Here is a 15188-nt window from a genome sequence, read left to right as displayed (position 1 = left end):
TACTGCAGCCAGGTAGCATCACCTTCCTTCTAGTACAGGGCAATCCTTTAATGTAATCCTCAGGAAAGCCTTTTTCCCTCCTGTTTTTGGTTAAAATTATCTACATTCACAAACTCTGTACTTGTTCTGGCCTTAAACATTTTCCAATAAAGTGAGGCAGATTCATAAACTAATTTGTTTTATTGTTCAGCTCAATCCTCATGCTACCTTCTGATCCCAAGGTCATGCACCCAATGGAAAGAAAAGGGAATAAAGGTTAAGAAAGACAGAACAAAAATTAAAAGAAAAACAGGACAACACCTCAAAGTTACTAGTAGATGGTGTTGCCGTCTTTCGCTTCTGCAGAGGTATAATGTGGGAAGGTTAAAAATCTAGTAAACTAATTGCTAAATAACAACCTAAAGTCTCAGTGGCTTAACACAAAGCAAGTTTATTTCTTGTTCACAGCACAATCTGCTGCAGGCCTTGTGGGTAATGGAGGTGGCAAAGCCTGAGCACCAAGCTGTCATTCAGGCCCATCCTACCTTGTGGCTCTACCTAATCCAGGGCCTCACTGCATGGTTGGGTTTTATGGACAACTCTGAGTTGGAGTTTATACCTTCTGCCCACATGCTATTGGTTAAAATTAAGTCCTGTGGCTGACCAGGAAATCCAGTTTCTCTATATACTTAAGAGGAAAAGGGAGACAACAGTAAATGACTGACCAATGTTTGTCATAATGTATAAAGTAACTTAAGAGCAAAAAACTGTACGAGGAATATGAAGACATTAGTTTTAATTGTATGTATCCCCTTACTATCTTTATGTCTCCTAACCTGGTTACTTAATCTCTAGGCCTCAGTTATTTGTCTGTAAAATGGTGATAATAATATTGGTTCCACTAACAGACTTCTAGGTTGTTGGAACCCAAAAGGTATTAGAAATTATTGTGTTCAGCATCTTTCTCTGAGTTTATACTAAAGACCACCAGTGTCAGATTACTTGGGCATCACCAAGACCCACTGAGTAAAATCTCTGCTACAGAGGAACCTGGGAATCTGCATGTTATCATTATTCCAGGTAGTTCTTCTGTATTCAAAAAATAACTGTCATTGTTGAAATTTTTCATTTTACAATTAAAGAAATAAAAGCTGGGAGTGATGTAGGGTAACTCATTGGATGGGCTGGTCAGTAGCAGACTAAGGCTGAAACCCCTATCTCATGAATCACTAGCCAATGTTTTTTGTTTTCTTTTTTCCTAAACCATCTATCCAGTGAAGGTATTTTTGAAGATCAGATAACATAATGTATGTAAGCACATTTCTTTTGAACTATGATTCACCATTTTAAAAATATCACTTGATTTTGTAGTCCCTGGTCAGCAAATATTACATTTAGCCTTGATCTACCTTTGGAAAAAGGTAAAATGTAGCAACATTGATCTAGTTCTTGAACTTTAAAATGTCTTTATTATTTTAAAACAATTTAGCCCTGAAAAGTGTTTTAGATCAACAGCTACTTGTGAATGTGTTTCTGTATGTCTGGTACCCACCTCCAGCCTGTCTCAGCCAGGCCCTGGGATGCAAGCTTTGAAAGAGAAATTGCTTAGAATGTCGCACCCCCTGCCTGTAGAAGCCAACCCTGCCTTATGTCTGTTGTTGATCTTGGGCAGAGGACTTCTTAGGTTTAGTGTAACATCTTGGGCTACCTACCCCTCCCCAGGGGCAGAGTTCACTCTTTCTTTCTTCCTTCCTTCCTTTCATTTTCTTTCTTTCTTTCTTTCTTTCTTTCTTTCTTTCTTTCTTTCTTTCTTTCTTTCTTTCTTTCTTTCTTTCTCTCTCTCTCTCTCTCTCTCTCTCTCTCTCTCTCTCTCTCTCTCTCTTTCTTTCTTTCTTTCTTTCTTTCTTTCTTTCTTTTTCTTTCTTTCTGTTTTTGTTATTGACAATTACATTTATTATACTTATTCTTTTACATTTTGTTTAAATCCTTGCTAAGATTGTTGCCAAGAAAATGAATAGTGAAAATTGCCTATTTTGAAAAAAAGTATGAGAGATACTTCCTACTGAAAATATGTAGTTTAATTTCAGTGAAAAATATTCCCTTTAAAGAATATATTATAAATCTCTTAATTAATGAGATATCTTATAAGTAAAAAAAAACACCCACAAAAATATTTAAAAATTTTAAAAAATTTAAAAAGATAGTAATTTAAAAGCTATTTTACTAAACAGTAAAATTTGTTAAATAGCAGAATATTAAACTCAGTTAGTACAACAGCTTACAGGTATACAGATACCAATATTTTAGCTACAAAAGAAAAGAAGTAAAGCACTTTGCATCAGGTAAATAATAAATGAATTCTTAAGAACAGGGATAGTAAACATTTTTTGACATATAAAATATACTTGAGAACATTTTTATTTATTTCCTAAATTAAACCCCTTATCAAAAAGTATTGCTTATCACTAATCTTGAGTCTCTGAAATTTTCTTAGAAATGTTTAGTGTTGTTAACATGGCAGAATTCAAAATAGTAGAGCTGTGCCATTCCTGGAATGAATGGAATCACTCGGTAATTTCAGAAAACTGGATGACAGTCATCTCTTTATCCATGAAATTGATTAAACAAATTTCACATGAAAGTTACGAGCATTGTGCTGAGAGAATGAAAAAAGGAGTGAGCCGTACTACAAGGTATGATAATGTTGTGCGCACAAATAACATACACACCACCAACATGAAAGAGGATCAATAAAAAAATACACGCTTCAGAAATGTGAATGATAACAGTTTCTACTAAGAGATTTGAGCACACTGAATACATTTGATCATCAAAACTGAATATTTTATTCCTTTCAGTTATTAAACAAATTTAATTTTATAACTGCCCTCTAAACATGAATCACGCAATGAAACTGAAAAACAGACTTCATAGAAACGGACAACAGAGAAAAGGAAATAGAAGTGGTGAGAGACCAGTCTTTATAATTCTCAGTTAGGGGGGAACATGAAAAACTGAGGGACCCTTTGAAAATAGAGTCTCTGTTCAATATTTCTAGATGGCTTTGTAAAAACCCTTCGCACTGTCAGTGATGATATAAAACTGATTATTTTGTAGCATCTGGAACTGCTATATAAGATGACAACAAATAAAATTTACTTTTGAAATACTCAGTGAAGGCTTTTAGTGAGCTTCATGTATAAAATAAACATTTAAAAAGTGCAGTTTAGTAAAACAAGAAATAACCCAGTTTGAGATTCTTTCAATAGCCAGTGAGCATAACCTGTATTCAGAAGTCTTTAGAATTTCAACCAGAAGAATGCTGCTTGTCACACATTTAAAATGCACAAAAGGAAGTAGAGGGAAATTTAAGAGCTGAGGTTCGAAACAAGGAAGGTTGTGTTTTATCACAACGAAGGCATAGAGTATGAACTGGACTTTTTCAGTCACTGAAACACTAGACAAGGCGAGGCCTGGTATCTTTAAATCTGTGAAAGTAGATTGTTTCAAGAAATGCTGTATTTCAAGACAAATTTAATAAGACATATTGAACTGGCAGAAACATTTTTACTTCTATTACTATATTTAAGCATGTTAAAATTCAAATTTGAGTGGTATTTTTTCTGGCTGGGATATTTGCTCTTAATTAAAATACTTTGTGTCCTTTAATCCTGTCTATCCTTTAGTAGCTTTTTTTGTTGTTGTTGTATATGAACTTCTAAATCATTAGAATTAGTACTAAGAATTTAAACTGTCTTTTATAATGACATTATTTTTTATTATTAAAATCTTATTAAAATGTAGAAATGTTACAATAGTGTGTCTGTAAAATGTGACGCTGATATTAATTTTGAAGGGTTTAATTTTGAAGTGGATATTAATTGCACTAAAGATTAAAGTATTATTCTTTGATGTTTCTGGAATGTATTCATCCCTTGAGATATGCCTTTGCACACCTTTCTTTCCCAGAAATTCTGCATTTAGGGACATGAGACTTTAATTTACATAATTGACTACTTTTTTCCATTTCTTCTCTTAAATGTGAAACAAGCTCTGCTATTCCAACTAAACTTCTATGGTTTCATAGAAATATTAGACATGCTTATTTAGCGAACAAATTGAATTCAAACATTTTTGTAAATACCTGTTATGTGCTCAACAATGACTTAGGAATAACTTAGAAGATAATTTAAGTCAAATGCTCCAACTTTGAAGGAATTGACAATATAAATAATAATACTCTTGAAAATAGACAATTATCAAAATGAATGATAGTGATAAAATGGGAGTACAGTGAATGGAGGAATTATTGCAGACTGTAATATCTGGCAAACTCTGAGGTAAAACTTGAAGGGAAAGTAGAATTTAGACTAGAGAAGTCATTCCTAAACAGAAGATTCAGCAAGAGTTTTATGAAGAGAGTTTTATTTCTGTGCTGGTAAGAAGTATTGAAAATTTGGAGTCAAATTCTTCAGGGATTTAATGGAAGCCAACAGAGGAAAAAAGTTGATTAACATAAAAAAATGTCATACAAAGGTCAAAGAAAATTTGGACAGAGACAGGGCCACCAAATGAAGTGAACTCCAGAGTGAAGTTTCAAGAGAGCATTAAGCATTGAAGCCACATTATAGAAGTCTAAGAAGAAAAACAGTTATGATAAATGGTGGCAGCAGGAATAGCCCACTCACCTGAGGAAAAGGAAAATTAGGGTCAAGGAAAGTTGTAGGGAAAGTGTCTGTGTATGTGCTCAGGGTAGATAACATTCTATAAAATTAGATCAAATGACAATTATATATCTGGCATGAATATATGAAATATGCTATGTTTTTCTAATAAAGTGAACGAGTAGAATTATATGATTAAAAGCATCAGAAAAATTTAATATTCAATGACAAACGCACAGCCTTATCTTCCAGGGATATATTTTTGATGGATGGTAAAATTTAGATTCCTGTTTTTCTTGCAACAGGTAATTGCCTGGAATGACAATGTGCCACCTACATTAGCAACACCAAACAGCATGGCCCAAGTTGGTGCAATTACTGTCCTGGTAAGCAGGTTCTGTGGGACTTCCGTCTGTGAAAACCCACTATTCCTTTTCCTGGAATGGAGATTACCTGTTTTGTAGTGGACATTTGTTACTTTCCGTCTATTAGTATCTTTTCCTTTTAAGAATGCTCCTTTTGCCCTAGCTGGTTTGGCTCAGTGGATAGAGTGTCAGCCTGCAGACTGAAGGGTCCCGGGTTCGATTCCGGTTAAGGCACATGCCCAGGTTGCTGGCTCCATCTCCAATTGGGGACATACAAGAGGCAACCGATCAATGATTCTCTCTCATCATTGATGTTTCTATCTCTCCCTCTCTCTTCTCTGAAATCAATATATATAATGTTCCTTTTGACATGGAGTAGTTAATAAATATATTTTCATATCCCCCAAACTATCCCTCCCCCAGACACCCAACACAAAAGTTATCATCAGGCATGCCAATCAGATCCCCCACATCCCTGGACATAGTGATGGCTGATAGGTTCAGCAGAGATGGGCCTGTGACCAAGCCAGGCCGATCAGTATACCCCAGGGCTTTCCCTAGAGACAGCTAAGAAAGAGGTATGCTTTTATTTTCTCTGAGATTGTGGGTAAAAAGAACAAATAAACCTAGAGATTCCAATTATTTTTGCAATCATATCACAGAAACATTCCTGAGAATAAGCCAACTCAGAAAGGGCTAGAGCTGAGCAATAGAGAACAGAACCCTGATGAGTGGTTTAAGCCCCCGGGTCTGGCCGTGGCTATACTCCTCAGTTACATGAGTCAGTGCATTCCTTTCCTTTCCCTCTGTTCACTGTCATTTACTGCATGAAGGGTCTTGATTAATGCAGCTAATGGGAATGATGGGTCATAAGGTAAGGGGAAAGTGTGAGCAAGGATAGTATAACTGTCCCTTTTGTTCAATAGCTAGAACACCTTAAACTTTACTTCTAATAAGAAAGGCACACCGTGTTCCCTTCTATTTGTTATGGTCCTTTATGTACTTCTTTTTAATTCTGGTACTGGGATTTAAGCTTCATGAGAGCAAGTACAGTTTCTCGGTTTGTGTGGTATTTTTTCTTCTAACATTCTACTGTGTGGCTGCCACTGTAACTGACTAGCCCTCAGTCACCCCAAGCCCTTCCCCCTTGTTCACCTACTTTGCCACTGCAAAGACTGGCAAAGGCCAGATACTCACTTCCCTTGTCTGTCTGCAGCTAGGAGTGATCATGTGATTCCTTTGTGCCCACTGAAATATAAATGGAAGTCTCCTGATTGAAATGCTTTGTTTTCTGATAAAAGAAAAGAGGCATTGCTTCTTCTTTCTCTGTGCTTGGAACATGAATGTGCAAATATGATGTCCTGAGCTACAGCAGCCATATTGTGATAAGGAGGCATGAGCATGATGAGGGAAACAAAAAGCCAACTTAAATCACAGTATCCTGCATGAAACTACCCACATCCAAACTTATTTTTCCTGAACTAAATTGATAAAACTTAGAATATATTTGTCCATGTTTATTTGAACCTTGACTTATCAAGTTAGTGATTACGTTCTAAACTTAGTTTCTTAAATGATGTATGAACTTTAATCTAGATATTATTGCCTATGAATCAGAAACTTTGAGGCTAGCAAAATTTCATATTGGAAAGCACATAAAATCAGAACACTTGTATTCATTTCTGTCCTCTTCAGATTATTAATTGTATGATAGGATCTTATAAAAGTCAATTATTATTAATTATTGTTTCCTTTTATAGTATGTGGGGGTAAATTACATTCCTTATGTACCTCACAGTTTTGGTATAAGTATGAGGTTAAAAACATATGTAAATATGCTACATTAGATAATTAACATAGACATGTTAAGTATCTATTTTGTTGTTGTTTAACTGACTCTTAACTTTTCCCATGCAGAACTGTAGTTTTGGCTTGTCCTTGCAATAGTAAGTAGCAGAGATCTTCTAAGATAATATTATTAATGACTTATTTTTCATAAATAAACTTGGTTCTAAAGTATCATTATATTTGTGCAAAAATACATTTCACTGTATGAAAATCATGCACTACTTTACTTGAAAATCATATGCTATTTTGATGAGCAGTTTATGTTCATCATTTCTAATAATAAAGGTATAAAGGGAAGGTCTGGAAATGTTTTATTTGTGATATAAAACCCCAGATTCGTTGCAGTTATTCTAACAGAGCACAGGTGCTGACATTTTAAAGTTAAGGGCTGAATGATGATAAGCCTTACACTATTGTGATACTTTAACTTGAAAAGTAATATGGAGCAGTCTTGGAATATGTCTAGAATGATACCAAATAAATCTAATATTTGTGTAAAATTTCACAAGATCAGCTGTTTAAACAACAGCCCAATTAAATATCAATACATGTTCTGCAAGCACTGTAAATTTTACCCTATTCTTATAACATAATTTTCAACTGGTAAACAGATTTTCCTGAAAGCAACCAAGTAGGAGTGTACCGTGTCCTTATCCCAAAACATAAGTGTGTGCTACCAAAGTACTCCAGAGTAAACAGCAAGCCCCCTCCCTGGCTCGTCCTATATACCCAAGATCAGAAAGGTCACGGAGGTGGTTTTAAAATAGCTTCGCTATGTCTTTAGTCTTATTCTGTACAACACTTAAGCTCTTACCACTATTCATCATCTAAAACAAAGAACATATTGCTATAACAAAATGCAAATCCCAAAGGAACATATTATAGATCGAAGCTCTTATTCCAGTTTTTATATTTCCTTCTTCAAATGTACTTTTCCTGATTCCTCCAGATAAATGAAAAAATCAGTTACTTTTTTTTTAACTTGGGCAATTATATTGTAATAACCCATTGCTAGTTATTTAGAGAAGATTGCATGATCAAACTATATCCATTTTGGGTTTAGGGTAGAGTATATTTTACTTCTTTATTTAATTTGATTAAGAATAAGATAGATAGCAACTGGAATAGATTAAGATGGTAAATTCTTGCAAAGTGAGGATTGTGACTTATACCTCTTTAGTGACTTCCCTATAATACTAATATGCTAGTGTGACAACTAGTAGTGAGTCAGTACTTGTTTAACTGACCCATATATCAATATCACTGAGAAACCGCTAGTACAACTCAAATGAAAATTGCTATTTAAAAAATGAAAATTTGCAACAGAAATATTGTCATTTTGGGTTACTCTGTCTCTTTTATGTTTATGTAGTTGCAGAGGAATATCATTTTATAAATATCTGTAAGTATTATAAACTCCAAAATTTTATTTACTCAACATTGACTGATATAAATAGATAAGTAAATGAATAAATAGACTTTTTAAGGCAATGATAAAGGGTTGAGGCTGAATTTTCTTCATTATTGATACTAAATTGAAAATCAATAATGTTTTTACCCAGAAACAAAATTAAATCAATTTCAAGACTAAATTGCTATTTATCTTTTTTTTAGCTCTAAAGCACTGATTTGATATTTATTCAAAAGAAAAAATTCTTTCTATATAATAAATTATCTTTCAATCCCACCCCACTATAGTCATATTAATAATACTAGAAGATACAAAATGTAAACCAGACTTATTTCTATAGTAGTTATCTGTGAGCTACACATGATGTTAGAATTGTAGGAGATATTATAAGCATGCATATTTTAATGTAATATATAAATATATTTTATAAATTATGTATTTTAAAAGTTGACTTAATGTTTCTGTACCACTCAGATTCTGTTCCGCTAACAAGTAGCAAAAAGGAAAAGAAAAGAAAAAATTAAAAAATTAGTCTACTCACCAGACTGCCAAGAATTCGCCTTATGGATTTATGCAATGCCTTTAAATTTTAATGGGTTATTTTTATAGCTTTGGAATATTGCCATTAAATTTTCCCTTAATTTATTGCCAGCCTGTTTCCAGTGGATTTCTCCCAGTGGTTTGCTGAAATCTCCCCAGCAGGCTCCTCTGGAGTCACCCGAGCCTTAGCTGACAGAGGACTCATGACCCATGTCTGTAGGCTGTTGAGTTCAGCTCAGGGCATTGCTCCATCCTAACTACCAGGATTCTTCCAGGTGAGACCATTCCACTCCCAAAGAGTTGCTGGCCCTCTCCCAGCACTTTGGCAAACTCTAACTGCTGGACTGATCCCAATGAACTGGCAGAATATAATCAGTTGCCTGCTGCCAATGGATATGTAGCCCACATTACTTAAAAGACGACACCTTCTTCATAAGGCAATTTAGTAATGCAGGGGAAAAAAAAATATGGTCATGGTTCTAACGAACTAGCATTTATTGCAGGGAAGCAATTGCTCATCACAAACACCCCAAACAACTATCAAACAAATTTACAAATTGGAACTCAGGTACATATTTCTCACTACATATTCTTAATCAGTTTTTCTTTCCCCAGATAATTTGCCTCAAATTTTAGTCTACAATTTTATCACCAAAATATATTGTAAGCATTTTAGAGATTTTCTTTTTAAAATATAGTGTTATAATTTTAATGAAACTTTTACTGTTCTACAGATCCATTAACTTGATATTGGAATCACTACAACTTTATTTTAGTTTGATTAAAATAATTTTAACAAGCTTTTAATTAGCATTTTCTAAAAATCCTGGAGCCAAAACAATCCATTATTTCCTGGAGTTAGTTCATAAGTTCCCTGAACAGAGCCTATGACAACTTAATTAAAAAAGATTTCTTAATAGACAGGGCAAACACCTAGACCCTCTATTTTCAGAACCAAGAATACATATATTACCCAACAACCATACTTCCTCTAGTTTACTCTGTATTTTTACTTGAGAATTAGAGATAAAAAAATAATATGTTATGTTTAGAAGGTATTTGACAACTCATTATCATTAGCCATAATTTGAAAATTTATCTTTAAAGTGGATACATACATTTTTGTTTCAAATCCATAAATCGTCCCAATAAAATATACTATTAATATAAATATTAAGTGATTTTAAAAAAACTTTTAATTTTTCACACATTTCAGACCTGTAGGAAAGCTCCAAGAATAGATTAAAAAATTCCAAAGAACCTTTACACAGATTCCTCAAAAATTTAGCATCACATTTTCTTTACAATTTTTATTTCTGTCTAAAATATATGCATATGATTTTTTTTTTTTTTTACATTTTGAGAGTAGTTGCAGGTATGATGTCTCTTTACCCATAAATCCTCCAATATATTGTTCTTACAATCAAGGATCTTCATCCTTTGGCAAACATCATAGTAACAGTTATTGCAGAGAAGAATTATAAAATAGATGCTAAATTAATTGACAAAATATGCTGAGAAACAGGATATTTGCACATGAGACTACAGAATCTCAAAGTATTTTCCCAAGAGATACTTATTAATCAAAAAAAAAATGAGCAATAAAAAATGTTGCCTCAACCCAAAGAATGGTCTGGCCTTTTATCCTGGTTCCTGGCTGGTAACTTCTAAACTCGTGGAATTTCCTGTACAATAGGAGTGACCTTATTCTTCATGGCAGGCTCCTAAACTCACATCACATTTGATTATTTATGTTAACAATGTGAATCATGTTGGGCCCTTCGATAGCTTATGCTAATGACATGACTCAGGATGGGGGCTGACACAGAGAGACCAACCATGTGCTTACCAGGGGGAGAAGAGAAGACAGGAGCTTGAGCCCATCTTTGTAGGCAATGATTCAATCAATCATGCCTCTTTGATGAGACCCCAGTAAAAACTCTGGAAACGGAAGCTCCAACACTCTGGCCTGTTTGGCAATAATCTCAGTATTGTCTCACTAAGTGCTGGGAGGGTTACGTTTCCCTGCAGATGATGGAAGCTTTGTGTCTAAGCAAAGCACAGACTTTGCTCTGTGCTTCTCTACCTTTGTCTGGTTCTAATTTGTATTTCCACCTGGAATAAACTCTAAGTATAATAGCTTTCTGTGAGTTCTGCAGGTCTTTCTAGCAAACTATTGAACCTGAAGGTGTTCCTGGGAGCCCCTAAATTTGTAGGTCTTATGGGAACCATTGATAGTCTTATGGGGACTGTTCTCTAGACTTCGCCATTAGATAAATTTATAGCAGTTGGTGTAAGAAGTCTTGGGCAGACTTGCACTCTGGAAGAATGTGCCCTTACCCTTGAATTTGGCTTAACTCCAGGTATGAATAAAGTCTTTTTATTAGAGAAACCTGACAAACATTACCTTAGCCAAGTGATCATAGTTAACTTCTCATACCACTAATATTAATATCATGTACCTTCTCATGTGGTGCACTGAGAAGGACACAATGTCTGTATTATTCTCACCAGAAATATATGAATTTGAATCTACTTATGAGAAAATATCGGAAAAACCCAAAGTAAGGGCTAGACTACAACTGGCCAGGACTCTACAACATTATGATTTACTGGAAGAGACGTGAGTAGTAAATGCGTGTGAGATCTCAGGTTATTTGCCAAACTAGAAAAAGGACTTAAATAGGACAACCAATGCCATTTGATTGAGGATTGTAGATTAACTAGAGCACGGATTCATGCACATTGAAAGGAAATTAATTAGAAGGTGGCCAGCAGGGTGGGACTGGGTGAGAAGGGCTGGACATGCCCCGGAGCCAACCTTCCATGATCCCTCCCCAGTTGGCCACACCTGGGGTGGCACCACGACTCCAAAGGTGTGTGTGGAGTGAGCAGGGTCCCTCCGGCAGGTGGGGTCCCTCGGCCTGGCCTATGGGGAACAGGCCAAAACTGGCTCTCCGACATCCCCAAAGGGGTCCCAGAGAGCAAGAGGGCACTCTGCAAAGTTGCTGTCATACAGGGTGTGGAATGCCAGTGTGCAGTAAACCAGATTCAGGGCTCACTGTGCCCCAGCAACAACATAACCCATCGCCAAAGGTGGAATTGCGTGGCCTTGTGAGAAATCAGGCTCCCTCCTCTCTGGTTTCGGGGTGTGTCACCTGACAACTGCTGCTGCCAAGTCACTGCAGTTCAGCAGCTCCTGTGTTGAGAGTCTGCCCCCTGGTGGTCAGTGTGTATCATAGCTATCAGTCAGATGGATGCTTAGCATATTAGCCTTTTATATAGAGAGACTTGAGGCCCGGTGCATGAAATTTGTGCACGGGGGGTTGGGGGGAAGGGTTCCTCTCAGCACAGCCTGCACCCTCTCTAATCCGGTACCCCTTGGGGGATGTCCAACTGTCAGTTTAGGCCCGATCCCTCTCACAATCCTGAACCCCTGGCTTCTAATTGCTCACCTGTCTGCCTGCCTAGTCACCCCTAACTGCCCCCACCTTTGCCAGCCTGATTGCCCCTCACTGCTTCTGCATGCTGGTCTGATTGCCTTAAACTGCGCCCCCTGCCGGCCTGGTCACCCCTAACTGCCCCCACTGCCAGCCTAATCACCCCCAAATGCCCCTCCTGCTGGCCTGCTCACCCCCAACTGCACCCCCCCGCCCCCGTCAGTCTGGTCGCCCCTAACTACCCCCCTGCCAGCCTGGTAGCCCCCAACTGCTCCCCCCCGCCGACCTGGTCGCCCCATGCAGCCTGCTGTTCAGTTGTTTGGTCATCCCTCACTGACCCCCCTGCCGGCCTGGTTGTAGGCAGCCATCTTGTGAGCGCATGAGGGTTAATTTGCACATTACTTCTTTATTATATAGGATAGTATGATATCTATTTCTGGTTTAGAGAATTGTGTTATATTTAGGTAAGATGTTTCATTAGGACAGGTTGAATAAAAGGAGTTATAGAAATTCTGTCTACTATTTTTGGAAATTTGTGTCTAAGATTATTTCAAAATAAAAAGTTAAAATAATCAAAAACAATTTCTTACCTATCGATAGTATAATTATAAAAATTAGTAAATTAATAAAGAACATTGGAAATTCTGATGTTCAATGGTCTCATATAGCAAACAATATTAGAGCCAGAAATATACATGATGTAGCCCAACAATCTGTTTTTGTTAGTGGATTTAAAAGCTTTCTTTAGAGCAGCGGTTCTCAACCTGTGGGTTGTGACCCCTTTGGGGGTCGAACGACCCTTTCATAGGGGTCGCCTAAATACATCCTGCATATCAGATATTTACATTACGATTCATAACAGTAGCAAAATTACAGTTATGGAGTAGCAACGAAAATAATTTTATGGTTGGGGGTCACCACAACACAAGGAACTGTATTAAAAGGTTGTGGCATTAGGAAGGTTGAGAACCACTGCTTTAGAGAAAACTGTCTCCTTCTTCCGCTTCAACTTAACCTCACAATATTCTCTTACGATTCAAGTAGTTAATTGTCACAACTTACATATCTGTTTTCTGACTTAGAATTTTTCACTGACTATGTTACTTGATATCTTGATATTACCTTATCTAGAAAAAATACATATTCTGCAGGGTTTTATTATGATTTAGTATGATACCATGTTTGAAGTGCCTAGGACAGTCCTGGAACATAGGAGGGGCTCAACAAATGTATTTCTCTTCCCCTTTCAATTCCCAAAGCCGAAAGCTTTAGCATTTGGCGAGTCCTACACATCAGTGGAATAGATTACCACTACGGCATGTCAGATTTCAGATTGCTTAAGTAAGAATAGCGAACATATATTGGCCCTACTCTGTGTCAGATATTCTGTTAAGCATTTTAACAGATACTAATCCATTTAATACTCATAGGAACCCTATTATTATCATCATCTATAATAATCTATAATAATAAAAGCGTAATATGCTAATTAGACTGGACATCCTTCCGGATGACCTTTCAGACGAAGCTGGGGCTGCGAGGGAAGCCCAGGTCCTGAGTGCCAGAGGGAAGAAGGTGCCGGCAGCCGGGGTAAGGAAGGCCTCCTCTTGCACAAATGTCATGCATCGGGCCTCTAGGTTTACACATACGGAAACTGAGACAGAGAGGCGAATCAATATGCCCGCAGCTGTTATGTGAAAGAGCTAGGGCTTAAACCCGGATGATCAGGGCCCAGAGGCCAGTCTCTGAACTGCTAAGCTCTGCTACCTTTGGATAAGCATGACTTTTTTCTTTTAATCCCCATGGGAAGATATTGATTTAGAGAGAGAGAGAGAGAGAGAGAGAGAGAGAGAGAGAGAGAGAGAGATCAAGGTAAGAGAGAAACATAGATCAGTTGCCTCCCATATACACCCAACCAGGAGTCAAACCCTCAACCTTTTGGTGTACAGGAGGATGTTCTAACCAACTGAGCCACCTGGCCAGGGCTCATGACCTGTTTTCATCCTCACCATGTCCTTTGAAGCAGGTTTGGATGCCTCCATTTTACAGATGAAGGAACTAAGTATTAGTTTACATATTTCATCAAAATATCTGCAAAAGGAGGGAGCTAAGATATAAATATGAATGTTTCTGATTTAAGGGACCATGCTCCTTCAATGTGTTCTGTGTTTCTTCTTCCTCTGTTCACCAATATGCTTTTTATTTCGTGTATTTTGGTCAGGTAACCTCCTGGCAACTTTCCATAGGATTTTTCTGTCCCGGGGAACGCTCATGTGTTTCACAGAGATTTTCCACAGATTCAATGAACTGTCTCACAGGCTACCAGCCTCATGTGATAACACTTCTATGACCATCTAGATTTCAGTCACTCACTCACCCTCACATAAAATTTAAAAAGTGCATGCAATGTGCTCTACTCTGTGGAAATGCTCAAGATCTTACCAGGTTCCTGGCACCATGCTAGGCACTGTGGATCAAAGGATAGCTAAGGTGAAGTCCAGATCTGAAGAAGTTCACAACAGAGGTGAGGCTCATCCTGATTCAAAGAAACCTCTTGTTTAGCTTCTGATTAGTTATAGCAGGTGGAGAAGACTGTATTGTACACCTCCGTTCCTTCTCCTCAACTAACCCTAAAACATGATCTATGCATGGCATTTTGCTATCCTTATAGCTACAAGAGAAAGTAGCCTTTTGGTCACTCAGTATTTATATTATATCATACTCTGAAGAAGGCAAGAGAGTAAATGATACTAATAGTAGTAATAATTATACTAGGAACAATTAATACTTCTTTTCTACTGAGTGTGGAAGACTTGTCTTTTAAGCCAGCCTTGATCCTGTGAGGTAGGCAAACATATTCGCATTGCTGACGACAGAAACAAAGACACAGAGAGATTCAGCAAGTTGTCCAAGGTCAAATGGCCAGTGGGTGGTACAGATG

This window comes from Myotis nattereri, assembly GCF_964212035.1.
Source record: "Myotis nattereri genome assembly, chromosome: 7".
In the NCBI taxonomy this organism is placed as follows: domain Eukaryota; kingdom Metazoa; phylum Chordata; class Mammalia; order Chiroptera; family Vespertilionidae; genus Myotis; species Myotis nattereri.
The sequence above is the reverse complement of the archived record's forward strand: the minus strand, read 5'-3'. Positions refer to the sequence as shown.